Consider the following 8,577-nt stretch of genomic DNA (forward strand, 5'->3'; position numbering starts at 1 on the left):
TTAAATACACTCAGGGACTCCCTCAACCTGACTTCCAGGCCATCTCTTACATGGGCTCAGTCTACATGTCAAGCCCGATCTTTCGCCGTTCTCTGAAGACAATCCTTTGCCCTAGGTAAGCTGTCAAGCTCAAGTCTTCCTGGGACACATCTCAGGACCCCTGATACTATGCTTTTGTTCTCCCTTGCCTAACATTTCCTGGTCTGATTTTCTTCATCTTTCTTGGTCAACTCATTAGTTTAATAACTGATTTAAGTCCGATTTTTCTCATGAAAACATCTAAGATTAGGTTCTCAAACACGAATGTGCTTAGTAACCACAAGATCTGGGTAGCTGCTCAAATGCAGATTCCAACTCAGGAGGTCTGGAGTGGAGTCTGAAGGTCCGAGTTTCTAGCCCAGTGACCATGCTGGTGGTCGCTGAAGAGGGCCCCCTGTGTGTACTTGAGCAGCTTTGCTCAGCAGCATCTCTTATTGCATGTACGCTCTCCTTTGGTAGAGTGTTATTATTTGTATCAATCGAAATTAATTCCTTAATGAAATCGCAGGCTTCTGCATATTATAGTAATTGCATCTGATTTTGTTTTTATATCTCACAGCACTTAGTACAATGCTAGTGTGTATTGGGGACTCTGTATATATCTGTTGGTTGGTTTTGTAAGAAAGTACCAACATGTAGTTAGTGATTTTCAGGCAGAGCATGTGAGTTTTTAGGGCTTTGCAGTGTTATGCCTGCTGAATGAGAACTACTGGCCGTGACCCTTTCTGAAACCTTACGGTAAAGCTGTCCTATTTGGTTCCACAGCAGAGAGGCATTTTGGAATACTTCTTTGCCTATCTGGTTGAGCTGACCATACACACACCACATCAGGTCCAGGAAAAGGTGCCATATCTTTATAACGCACAAGGCTCAGAAAATAAAAATAACTGTGACTAATGACTCAGATGTCCTTAATTTCCCAAAGTACAAACCCTGCTTCCCCATTTCCTCTAACTTCCCAGAAACCAGAGATACCTATCATTGGTCCTTTCCTATTTTAGAGAAGCCAGCATGTTCTTTCTGCAGAGCATCAACCAAACAACAGTTTCAAGCCTATTTCTAGGTAACACTTCACACTAACCTTTGATTGACAGCTACAACACAAATGGCTATTTTAATTTTCTTACTCAGATTAACTCCGTTTCCCCACTCAAGTCCCTATTTGACATTCACATACTGTTCTTATTTTATGGGTTTACTTTTTTGGTAAAAATGCAGATGAGGAACTGTAGTTCTTCCCTCAACAGATTTTTTAAAAATTAATCAGAATGGGTCCTGGCTTAATCTAGAAATCATATGTGTTGGGAATAAGCATGTTGAAGCTTCTCCTTAGATGACTGTATGTTGTGAATTTGTTACCGAGCCTGTGTCTGTTAATGACACAGTGCGTCACAACTGACTGCCTTGGGCAATTGTCCACGTGGATGTTTTATCTTTGTGATCATTATGCTTTTATATGTATTGGTATAAAGTTATTGGTATTCAAACCATGACAGAATTCTAAAGATGTTGTTCAGTGTGCTTCCAATTCGTTGGGAAGCCGAGAGAGTTAATACTAAATATTTGATGAGGTACAATCATTTGAACGAACTCTAAGAAGCCCTTTCAGTTAAAGACTACAGAATTGTGATGTGTGTTCCTTGTAACTGGTTGACAGCATGTGTATACTCATAAATTGGTTATTTTGTTGGGAACTTGGGCAGCAAGCATAGCTGTGCATATTGATGTTATTATACAGATCAAATAATGTTCAAAAAGACCGGGGTAGCAGAGTCTCAATATTAAAGGCCATGGTTGAGTCTTTCTCTTGGTCTTAGTGTCTGTATATCTTTGTAATTGATTAATGTTCATTGGCAAAATAAGTATGAATAATTTATGATTCACATAGCTGCTGGCTTATTAATTGTTTAATTTCGGAGAAAATAACTATCTATTAAGGAAATTCAAGTTGTCACTCTGAGCAGCCAAATGAATTTATACACTCTTACAGCATAGTCCAGAAACAGTCAGTGTATCTGCCACACACACTGTATTTCCTACAGCGCTTAAAAAGGAGAAGATTAATAAAATGTTGAAGAGGTTTTAAAGAGTAAACTGGAGAAAATGACTTGGCATGTCTGAGGAACGTGTGCTCTATTTTTTTCCGATTTTTAAACATGTTCTTCTGCTTCAGTCATTCTGTGTAATGTGCCAACCATAAAATGAAGTTAATCGAGGCATACTTATTCTTTAGAAGAACACATAATTAAATATAGAAAAGACAGTTTTAATTAACCTTAGATGTATTATGATTTCTTTGGAGTTTGGGCAAGTAATTTTAATTCTGAGAAACTGAAATAAAAGACATATGACATGTGAATAGTTTGTTGCCTTTAGCAACTGAATGGGAAAACATTGCTGCCTTAGAAATATACATGTTATTATCATCATAATTGGTAATAATTTCATTGGTCTCTACAATTATTGCTAAAAACCAAAGGCTGTTATATATTGTATTTAAAATAAATGTTGATTGTCTTTTGATTGGTATCATATTTACCCAATATTTGAAATGGAGTTGAAAAATGTACATTTGAAACTTTTACCTTCCTGAAACATAACTTTCAATGTTTTATATGCAAGGGCAGGATTTGTGAAATGGTCAATGAGATTGATTTTGTCCGTCTCCAAAGTATTTGGGTTGTGTGACAAAGTCAGTGTTATATTAGGGAGTGTGTGTGTGGGGGAGGGTGATGCTTTCCTTAAAGGTGTGTTGTGTTTGGAGATGGAAGGAGACAAAATGGAATGATTTTAACAATTTCTCCTCCTCCTCATCTCTTTCATGCATTTAGCACAAATCCCTCCACAGCCCTTGATGAGCAGCTACAGAGACCACAGTGCTGAGCTGAGGAGGGAAGCCTGAGCTTCATGTTGGTAAATATTCCTGCTCTCATGTATCCCTGTAGAGAATTGGGAAGACACAGGATCAGAGGATGCCATGTGATCTTGTAAAATGAAAGCAGAAAAGAACAAAATAGTGTGTGTATATTGAGAAAGAAGGAATGAATGGCATTTTCACTGGTGATGTGTGAACAGGTCTCACTTTCCCCGTAGCCTGTGAGCTCCTGACCGGCATGAAGGTGCATGTGTAGTTTAGCTTTGTATAATATATTTTTATCTGAATAAAATGTGGCTGTGGCCTGACATTGGCTTAGATCTCCACAATGTTACATCTAAATCACTTCTTCTTCAACTTACGTTAGACTTCCTGCCTCTTCTTTGCTTTCTTAAGTTTCTGAATAGCCCCGATGTCACACATGCCCAGTGTCCTCCTATGCACATTAACTTAAAAATTAAGGCATTCTTGTTACCCTTTTGCTCAAGGCTAAACTTTGCGTTGGTGCAATTGATCGCTGTCTCCAGGGCATTGTTCTAGCATTTATTTTCTCTCTTACTTTAAGGCCTTTTCCTTCTCTGGTGGCTACTTCTCAGCTTACTAACAAGTGCACAGTTCAGCCACACGAAAGCAATCAGGTGAAATAAAATTAATAAATCAACCTACTTTGATTTGAGCAGGTGTCCAGCCTCAGCTATTACTACATCTCTCCTCATCCTGGGTCATCTAAGCTTTGTAAGAAAGGCATTACTCTGCCTCCATTTCCTTCCTTCCCATTTCTTCCCCAATGTATTACAAACTGACTTTATTCATTGATGCAGGATATTTAGACTACTAGTATATGTCAGATTCTAAGCTATTGTTATTGGTATGAATTGCAAATACCTTTCCCCAGTAGATATGAGGGATTTCTAAAACACTGGCTGTAGATTATGTTTAACTTTTCTATTTCCCTTTCCTCCCCATTTCATTAATGCGTGTTTAAGTTTTCATATCTTTAACTTTCTTTGACTTAGCTTTTTCTTTGTTAACTTTCAAGCTGTGAACATTTAAATCATTAATTTTCAGTCTTTATCCCTTTATGCATTTATTTTCTAAGATTATTGTTTAAAGATGCATATTTCCTTCTCACTGACACGTTAGCTTCTCCCCAGAATATTTACAAGTAATATCTTCACTATTATTCAATGTTATATATTTACTAGGAGGCCCCACTGGGTGGGGTCCCTCGGCCTGGCATGTGGGGATCTGGCCAAAACCGGTTCTCTGACATCCCCTGAGGGGTCCCCAATTGTGAAAGGGCAGGTCTCGGGTGACACACCCTGGAATGGGGCTCCCTCTTCTCTGGTTTTGGGTGCGTCACCCGAGAACCGCAGCTGCCAAGTCACCACAGCTCAGCAGCTCCTACATTGAGTGTCTGCCCCCTGGTGGTCAGTGCATGTCGTAGCTACTGGTTGGATGGTCGCTTAGGCTTTTATATATATATAGAAATACCTATTATGCTTTCTTCTTTATAACAAGTGATATTTAGAAACATTTTTTAAAATTTACAAGTTTGCTTTTTTGATTTTTAAAATATTTGATTTCAATTTAACATTATATACAGAGACATGGTATCATATTGTTTGTATGGAATTCTATGGCTAACTGTTTGATATAGTACCTAATTAGTATTTATAAATTGTCATATGTATGTGCAAAAAATGGTGTTGGTTCATTGTTAGGTGTTGACTAGTATGTAGATCTATTAGAGTATACTTATTAATTGTCTTAACTCAAAATTATCATATCTTTATTAAATTTTTGTTTTCCATTTTTTCAATTATTGAGAGAATTGTGTTAACATTTCCTACCATGATGTGTGTTTTCTCCTTTCTCATAGTTCTTTAAGTTTATTGTATTTTATTTTTGATTTTACAATATTGCTACTTTTTATTCTCCTTAATTTCCCTTTATTCTCCTTATTATCTGTCTACTAACTCGAAATTTAAATATGCTATTCTCATTATTTTAGTGATTATACATAAAATGTTAACATGAATACTTGTCTTAACAAGTCTGTTACTAATATAATTTATTATCTTTGTTTTCTGAAAAACCATACATTTTATCATCTTTGAATGATAGTTTGATTGGGTATTGAAATTTGTGTTGACACTTATTTTGCCTCTGTACATTGAATATATTATTCTACTGATTCATGACTTTTATTGGTGCTTGTTGGGAGTCTTGTTGCAATTCTTTTATTGGTAATATGCATTATCTGTATAGGTTCTTTTGAGATTTTCCCTTAGTTTTCGTATTATAGGTTTATTGCCAAGGGTCTACCTGTGGATTTATTTTTATTTTCTTGAAGGAAACTCATTGTGCTTTTTTTCAACTACTCTAGGAATTTTTCAGTCACTATTACCTTACCATGCCTCTTTCCATTTCCCCTATTCTTTTATACTGAAACTCCTATTAAAGATACGTTGTAACTCATGATTTTAGTCTCCATGTCTCTTAACTTCACTATTCTTTCTTTTTATTTGTTCATATTTATTTAAAATATTTTTATTGATTTTAGAGAGAAAGGGGGAGAGAGAGAGAGAGAATCATCACAGATGAGTGATAATTATTGATCAGCTGCCTCCTGCACACCCCCTACTGGGGATCGAGCCCATAATCGAACTCTCTGCCCTGACCTGGAATTAAACTGTAACCTCCTGGTTCATAGGTCAACTCTCAACCACTGAGCCACATCAGTCAGGCACTATTCTCTATTATTATTGTTATTATTATTATTAATCATCACCCAAGGATTTTTTTTTATTGATTTTTAGAGCAAGTGGAAGAGAGAGGGAATGACAGAGAGAAACATTGATGTGAGAGAAACACATCAATTGGTTGCCTCTTGCATGTGCCCTGACCAGGGCCTGGGCAGGGGAGAAGCGCACAACCTGGGCACGTGCCCTTGACCAGAACTGAACCTGGGACTCTTCGGTCTGCAGGCCGATGCTCTACCAATGAGCCAAACTGGCTAGGGCTAATCTCTCTTTTTAAAAATAATTTTTCTTTTGCTATCTTTGTGCATGCCAGGTAATTTTCTCAGATTTATTATCCAGTTAACTTCCTTTTACTTTAGTTACCTGTAATAAGGTGTTTAACCAATTGACTTACATTTTTATTAAAATAACTTTATATTCCAGTGTTAGAAAAACAGAACAATTTTATTTCATTTATTTTCAAATGTTTGTTGTTTTATATGAAATCATGTAATGTTTCCTCTTTATGCTTTAATCACCTTAAATATTTTTTATTTTAAGTAATCTCTATCATAGTTTTCTATTTCTTGCAGCTCTTAGAGCCTAATCGTACTATGTATTGCATCTGATAACTGTGTTTTCCTTATTGAGTGTTTCCTGTTGTGTTATTTTTACCTGATGTATCTTTAGGGAGGCAGAGAGAGAGAGAGAGAGAGAAAGAGAGAGAGAGAGAGAGAGAGAGAGTGTGTGTGTTGCTATCCTGAGGGTATGTTCTACGGTATGGGCTTGTTTTGCTGCTGACATGTGTCCCAGAGGGATCAGTAGCCTGGGTGGGCATTGACATGCCATGAAATTTATATGTATTTATATCCCAATTATTGGGATTAAGTTTCTTTGTTACATTCTCTATTACTGGGCAATTTTTTTCTAGATTATTTCTTCAGTGAGGATGTGGTAAACTCTAAGACTCAACATAATATACCCCTGCTCCCTATCTGTCAGGAGCTTACATTTTTTCCCTTTCACTATGTGGTTACTGTAGACAGATACCAAAATTATTATACTAACAAGGCCACTGCCTCTGTTACCTGGAATAAACAGAGTAGGAAGTCATATACAAAATGACCTGTTTTTCTTTCTAAGTGTATTGATACATCTCTTGTTCATTTTTTTAGTGTCTTTTTTTGTAATTAAAAAAACAGGTATAATTGAAATTATATTAGTTTCAGCTGTACAATATAGTCATTTGATATTTCTATGTATTCTGAGACCACTGCAATAAGTCTAGTTAACATCTGTCATTATATATTCTTACAAAAAATTTTTTTCTGTGATGAGAACTTTTAAGATCTACTCTCTTAACAATTTTCAAATATGTAGTACAGTATTGTTAACTATAGTCACCATGTTCTACATTATGTCTTCTGGACTTAATTTCAAAACTGGAAATTTGTACCTTTGGACTCTCTTTACCCATTTGGTCTGCCCTTCACTCACCTGCCTCTGGGAACCATCAATCTGTTCTCTGTATCTATGAGTTTGCAGGTTCCCCACTCCTCCCCAGATTCCACATATAATGAGATTACATCATATTTGTCATTCTCTGTCTGACTTATTTCACTTAGCCTAATGCCCTCAAGGCCCATTCATGTTGTCACTAATGGTAGTAAGTGACCTGGTTTTTATGTTACAATTTTATCTGGCACTAAATTTTTATTTTATTTTTTTGTGATTTTAATGAAAAGTTTATTTTATTTTATATTTTTTTAAATTTTGTTTTATTGCTTAAAGTACTACAAAGAGTATTACATGTGTCTCCTTTTTTTCCCCTCTTGACATTCCCCCGGCTTCTTCTACCCTCCAGTGTCTTGTGTCCATTGGTTATGCTTATATGCATGCATACAAGTCCTTCAGTTGATCTCTTACCCCCCAATTTAATCTATTTATTTGTTTGAGAGAGATATATATAGAGAGGGATATATAGAGAGATTTGTTGTTCCACTTATTGATGCATTCATTGGTTGCTTCTTGTACGTGCCCTGATTGGGGACCAAGCCCACAACCTTGGCATATTGGGATTACACTCTAACCACTGAGCTACCTGGCCAAGCAAGGCTTCAATTTATTTTTCCTGCCCATTGTACACTATATCTTTTTTATAACAAACTTGAATGAACAAATAAACACACACACACACACACACACACACACACACACACATATATAATACTTATATATATAATGCATGTATATATATATTTTAGGTAACTTTTGAAAAACATGTAAATCAGCCTGGTTAACATTTAAACATATTGATACCCAAAGCTCACTAAAGCCCTTCACATTTTATCAAGCACTCATTTGATGCAATAAAAATATCATTTTTCCAGAAATTCTATCTCTAAAACTTTTCAATTGTCATCACTGTAAAGAAGGATTTGTTGGAGATGTAAAATAAACTTTAGTTTTCTCTTTTCCCCTTCCTTCTCTTTCTCCCTCCCTTCCTACAATTTAGGAGTAAAGAATGACAACAGTTTTTGACCCGCCCAGGGGCTGGGCATCCACACGGTACCCAGAGAGAAACAAGTCCACAGCACTGCTGGCCTTCCTGGGCAGCTCCCACAGCATCGCCCATCACAGTGGCTGTGTGCGGCAGCCTTCCTATTCTTTTTAGATTAGAATATTTTACTTGCTTTTGGTGCTCATTGCACATTATATCTGTGCTTCAAGGTCAAATTGGAATTATATACTTTTCCTTTCAGCTAAATTTAGAGAAAAATATGTAAATTAGTTTGGCTAACATTCAGAGACATTTATCCCCACATTTAGATATTTTTCTTAGGTGATTTTGCCCTTGTATTTTCCTTCTTACAATCACTACAAATTAATTATATAATGAGATGGAAAGGTCAATATGTC

This window comes from Myotis davidii, unplaced genomic scaffold (genome assembly GCF_000327345.1).
Source record: "Myotis davidii unplaced genomic scaffold, ASM32734v1 scaffold200, whole genome shotgun sequence".
Classification (NCBI taxonomy): domain Eukaryota; kingdom Metazoa; phylum Chordata; class Mammalia; order Chiroptera; family Vespertilionidae; genus Myotis; species Myotis davidii.